Source organism: Myxocyprinus asiaticus, chromosome 10, assembly GCF_019703515.2.
Source record: "Myxocyprinus asiaticus isolate MX2 ecotype Aquarium Trade chromosome 10, UBuf_Myxa_2, whole genome shotgun sequence".
Lineage (NCBI taxonomy): Eukaryota > Metazoa > Chordata > Actinopteri > Cypriniformes > Catostomidae > Myxocyprinus > Myxocyprinus asiaticus.
Window position 1 is genome coordinate 49,528,357 of NC_059353.1, and position 6,644 is coordinate 49,535,000.

The 6,644-nt window shown below is 36.3% G+C and overlaps 1 pseudogene; it reads right to left on the minus strand.

The window, feature by feature from the left end:
- The window catches only part of LOC127447610 (transient receptor potential cation channel subfamily M member 2-like), a 53,452-nt pseudogene that overhangs the window by 24,905 nt on the left and 21,903 nt on the right, over nt 1–6,644 (minus strand).

Sequence of the window (6,644 nt, forward strand, 5' to 3'; positions counted from 1 at the left end):
CAAATCCTGCTGGAAAATGAAATCAGCATCTTTAAAAAGCTGGTCAGCAGAAGGAAGCATGAAGTGCTCCAAAATTTCTTGGTAAATGGGTGCAGTGACTTTGGTTTTCAAAAAACACAATGGACCAACACCAGCAGATGACATTGCACCCCAAATCATCATAGACTGTGGAAACTTAACAGTGGACTTCAAGCAACTTGGGCTATGAGCTTCTCCACCCTTCCTCCAGACTCTAGGACCTTGGTTTCCAAATGAAATACAAAACTTGCTCTCATCTGAAAAGAAGACTTTGGACCACTGGGCAACAGTCCAGTTCTTCTTCTCCTTAGCCCAGGTAAGACGCCTCTGACGTTGTCTGTGGTTCAGGAGTGGCTTAACAAGAGGAATACGACAACTGCAGCCAAATTCCTTGACATGTCTGTGTGTGGTGGCTCTTGATGCCTTGACCCCAGCCTCAGTCCATTCCAAATTCTTGAATTGATTTTGCTGGACAATCATAAGGCTGCAGTTCTCTCGGTTGGTTGTGCATCTTTTTCTACCACACTTTTTCCTTCCACTCAACTTTCTGTTAACATGCTTGGATACAGCACTCTGTGAACAGCCAGCTTCTTTGGCAATGAATGTTTGTGGCTTACCCTCCTTGTGAAGGGTGTCAGTGATTGTCTTCTGGACAACTGTCAGATCAGCAGTCTTCCCCATGATTGTGTAGCCTAGTGAACCAAACTGAGAGACCATTTTGAAGGCTCAGGAAACCTTTGCAGGTGTTTTGAGTTGATTAGCTGATTGGCATGTCACCATATTCTAATTTTTTGAGATAGTGAATTGGTGGGTTTTTGTTAAATGTGAGCCAAAATCATCACAATTAAAAGAACCAAAGACTTAAACTACTTCAGTCTGTGTGCATTGAATTTATTTAATACACGAGTTTCACAATTTGAGTTGAATTACTGAAATAAATGAACTTTTCCACAACATTCTAATTTATTGAGATGCACCTGTATATGTTTCACCAGATGAGGATTTTTGTTGAGGAATAAAAAAATGAGGAAAAAAAGAAACTATCAGCATACACTTTTGCAGATAATCGATAGCTCCAAAAAACAACTATCGGCACCGATTAATCGGTAAAACCGTTATATCAGTCTGTCTCTAGTCTGGACACAGTTTGAAACTGTGGCACATATAACATGGGTCCTTACACGCCAGAGATGTAAACTTGAGTCGCAATTTAAGTACTTGGACTCGTAAACAATTGACTTGAGACTTGACTTGGACTCGAAATCATAGACTCGATTCATTTTGCGACTGTTTTTCCCGCCGGTGTGAATACAGAGTTGGCCAACTCTCCCTCTCTCGCTCTCTCTCTTTACGCTTATGCGCTGCCATTTTCTGTTGAGAAAAATCAAATGTCATACGCATCAAAAGCGAAATAAAACAGCACTATTCGCTACCCTGATCAATTGACAAAGCAGCACGAGTGCAGAGCAGGTGCGTTTACACATCTGGAGGACCGGTCTCGAGCTCTCATCCTCACCGCATAATCATTACAGTGCTGCGAGGACCAATGAGAAGCACGGCGCGAGTCATTAACATTTTAATTCTGCACAGGATTCTCCGGTGCAAACCTCCCTGTGAGCAAACTAGTTTTAAACCACATTAAACGGCTCGACAAAACAGCATTGACGCTGAGAAAACACCGTGACGTAGATATAAATTAGCAGACTTTTCACACATCACCACCTTTATCATGAATTTACTAGTAACACTAACTGTATTGACTATAGTATTTTAGGCAGAAATATATTCAAAATAAATATTATATTACTACTAAAGCTCTATTAAATTTATAATAGGCTACATTAGGGAAGTAAGGGAATATCATACATTTATGTTACAACTATGGCAGTTTATAAATGTTTATATTTTGGATTTATAGTTTTAAATGTGTTTAGGATACTATTTTTTCTTTACAAAATGCCGAAGTTTGTTTTATAGAAATCACGTTACATTTTACCATGGTAGTGACGATCCATGCTTGGTTTTGGCTGAGGTTACCATGGACTTGTTACAAATAAATACCTCATCTATAAAAACTATGGTACATTTTCATAAAGGCAAATTGACCCACTTTATATTAGGTGGCCTTAACTACTATGTACTTAACAGTTTGATACAATGTACTTATTATGTACATACATGTTGCTGCATTGCAATTAAATTTAAAGTACTTGCATTTGATTACATTTGTAGTTACACTGTTATCTTTACCCCTAACCCTAACCCCAAAACCTAACTCTAACCCCTAACACTACCCTTACTCCTAAATCTACCCGTACCTCAACCTCAGTAGCAGCAAATGTGGGCATTTTGCAGAACAACATGTAGTTACACAGTAACCTAATATAAAGTGTGACCAGACAAATGCAAAATAGAATAAAGTGCATTAAAGTCCTAAAGATTTATGGACAAAGCTAGTTTTCCTTCTGTGTAAAATCTGTTCTCTTTTAATGCAAAAAAAATTATAGTTTATTGATTGTTTACTGTATAAAAATAAAATCCATGATTAAAGTAAAACATTATGTACTTTATTAGACAAGTTTAAATAATAATAATAATAAAAATAATAAAAAACAAGGCAAATATTTAAACATTTAATTAGCCTTATTCAGGGTTTATTAAACTAACCAGCTTCAGATAAAAACTCTCTCTCTCTCTCTCTCTCTCTCTCTATATATATATACATACAGTACTGTGCAAAAGTTTTAGGCACTTGTGAAAAATGTTGCATAGTGAGGATGTCTTCATGAATAATGAAATAAAGTTTTCATTTATCACTTAATGTCATATAAAGTCCAGTAAACATAAAAAAAGCTAAATCCACCTTTGCCTTTAAAACAGCACCAATTCTCCTAGGTACCCCTGGACACAGTTTGTCTTGATTGTTGGCAGATAGGATGTTCAAGCTTCTTGGAGAATTCACCACAGTTCTTCTATCTGTTTCAGCTGTCTCAATTACTTCAGTCTCTTTATGTAATCTCAGACTGACACAATGTTCAGTGGGGGGCTCTGTGGGGGCCATGACATCTGTTGCAGGGCTCCCTGTTCTTCTATTCTAATCTTTTCTATTTGCAAAAGAAATATTTGGGAGTCTAACATTTATATTTCCTATTGACACACTAAAGCTGAAGATATAAATAACCATCTTAAGACAAATTATTTTGTGAAACATCTTATGTGCCTAAAACTTTTGCACGGTACTGTACATATACGTAAATATATATATATATAAAAAACAACTAAGTCTTGACTTGGACTTGTGACCAAAGACTTGAGACTTGACTCAGACTCTACCTCAGGGACTTTACATGTATCACAGCAGTTCTGAGGTGAAATGTCCACTGTGTGGCACTAAAAGAGAATTAAATGTTCAACAAAACAGACCTCCCTACCCTAAATCTTAAACCTAAACCTAACTAACCGATTGCGTCTGAAAAAGCACATGTGAGATAAAAAACAGGATTAACGTCATTTTGTGGTGCTTCTATGACACTTCGGGCTTGCATGCTCTTCAGGACTCGTACCCCGCTCCTTTACATCACAAGTGCAACGCTCTATCAGTTGAGCTGCACAATTTAATCACACTCGAACACGCTTGTAAATGTAGTTGATTATGTAATGCAAACGTTAAAACGAGTCACGCGCTATAGTAAATGTGTTTAGATGTCATAAGACAGCATTGTGTGAGGAACAGGGTGAAAAGTAAGTGTTTATGAACTAATAATCTGCCATTTTACTCGTGATTTGTGTGAAAGTGAATAAAAGATATTGTTGTAGCGCCTCTACTGTTAATTTTCACCAGGAAACTGTCATGATATGTACAACGAGCCATATAAAATCAATATGAAAGTTAAATGCTGACTCTGGAATGGGTAACAAGGCTGCAAATTTAGCCTATAATAAGCTGAATCAAAATTAAGACTAGTTTGGAACCCAGTGTTGGTTTGTAGTTTTCGATAAACTCATATCTACTTTAAGTTTGATAATTTGTCTTAAAATAACTTTGGTAACAGGGTTGAAAGGATGCATGCGGCAAATTCAGTCAACACTACAATTTGCGTACAAGTTGAGAAATATGGAATTAAATTGACTTGTATATAATCGAATTACTTATTACGTGTGAGAATGTCAAAACTTCTGAGGTAGGGTATTTGTGTGCACTTAAAGCATCCTATTTATCAAGTCATGGTAATTCTATTATTAGTTTGTCTAATGATTTACACTACAAAAAAAAAAAAAAGAAAGAAAAAAAAGCCACTTGTGTCACCAGAGTGTCCCCTATCTTTGGAAAGTGCCTTTAACTGTTAAACAGACTAATAGTAAATTATACTAATTATTCAGAAGGATGCATAAATCTCATAAGAGATGCTCACTCATTAAAGGAGGCTGCCTTTTGGGGTTGTATCCCTGAGATTTCAGAGCATCTATAATCCAGTGCAAAGCTTTGGTGGACTCCGAAACCTGACAGAACACAAGAAAAGCACCTTGGTTTGACATACTACCTGAATTACTGCAAAGATAACGAAAGACTGAGTGACTGCATTCACATCTAGTTTATGAGTATTTATGTCAGAACTACTGGCCTGTTCTTCAAGCTTGGTGAGTCTTCTTGCCATGGTGGCTGAAACCATCTCTTGTTCTCGCTCCAGAAGTCCTGACATCGCTCCAACCCTGAGAGGAAAATGCATAACTTCCATATGAGCTTTAAATTTCGTAGCTTAAAAGTAAACAATGACAGAATTTTATTTGTGGATGAGCTATTCCTATTATGAGACTTGTGTCTTTAAGAGCCCCGCCCCCCTTCATTCCAGCTCTTGATTGGACAGTTACTGTACTTCTCTGCTGTGTCCTGGATTCGATGTTCCACACTCTTGACTCTCATCCTGTGGTGTAGATGCCAGATAGTTGTTCTTCATGAAGGCCTCCCAAGACAACAGCTCCTCTTCCTCAGTCTGCCCAAGTTCCTGGCCTGAGAACAATCATCTATGTAAGCTCACAGTCATCATTTATAATCATGAGAATCTACAGAGCCTGGGTTGAACACTGATAACAAATGTAATATAAAACCAAAATATTTGGTCATACCGAAAAAGGTCATTTTAATCACAGTTAACGTTTATTTCACAATATAATTAATTAAGTGAGAATTAAATAATACAAAAAAAAAAAAGTATGGGTTATTGACAAACAAGGTTGTTTGTGATGATAAAAATTAGAAATCTTTTAAAAACCTAGTTTAAAACACACGTCAAGTTTGTAGAAATGTAATCTTTGTGCCCATGTTAATTTCATTCATTTTTGAAAAACATTTATAGCTTCTTCAATACAATTGATTTAATGACATTAAAAAATGTAATGTAGTGTAGCCATAAATTAAATATTTTAAAATGCTTTCCTTGCACCTTGAATACATGTGAGTGTACACATTATTCACATTATTCAAGGTAATTATTATTATTTTTATTTTTTTATTTTTTTTTACAAATATCAGGAATTTTTGAGTCACGAATATCAATACGTTTTCTTAGGGTTACTTCATTTGACCTGAACAAAATGTGCTTTACCATAAAAATATCTGATTATATTTTTAAAACTTACACAATCTTGAGAGTATTTTTCTGTTTTATGGCTTTGACAACATGCCAACAGAATGGCTTCTTGCATGTTGATTACACCACCTGACTGTGATTTTGTGCACAAAAGTTTTTCCAAATATTAATAATATATATATATATATATATATATATATATATATATATATATATATATATATATATATATATATATATATATATATATATAAACTATAAACATTTTTTAAAATTAAGAAATAGTAATAAAAGATAATTCCAAACTAGTTATGCCAACATTACATTTGTCAAGAATTTAATGAGAATTTTATTATTTAATTATTTTTTACAGTCTCCAGACAGTCACACCACTTAGACATTTTTTTACCTTAAGCCCCAGAAAAAATATCTAAATGACTTTGAACTCAGAAATTGAAAACATGTTTATCAAAGTAGAGCTGTATTTAAGTTACAGTTTTTTAATTAGCATTTGTAATGTATTTTTAAGTAACTTACAGCATGGGCGGCGCTAAAGGTGAGCTCCTAGGGCTTAAGACCTGAATTTATTTATTTATTTATTTATTTTTTCTCCCAATTTGGAATGCCCAATTCCCAATGTGCTTTTTTAAGTCCTCGTGGTGGTGTAGTGACTCGCCTCAATCCGGGTGGTGGAGGATGAATCCCAGTTGCCTCCGCGTCTGAGACCGTCAACCCGCGCATCTTATCACGTGGCTTGTTGAGCGCGTTTCCACGGAGACATAGCGATGTGGAGGCTTCACGCCATCCACCGCGGCATCCACGCTCAAGTCACCACGCGCCCCACTGAGAACAAACCACATTATAGCGACCACGAGGAGGTTACCCCATGTGACTCTACCCTCCCTAGCAACCGGGCCAATTTGGTTGCTTAGGAGACCCGGCTGGGGTCACTCAGCATGTCCTGGATTTGAACTTGCAACTCCAGGGGTGGTAGTCAGCATCTTTTACCACTGAGCTACCCATTATTATATTTTAATC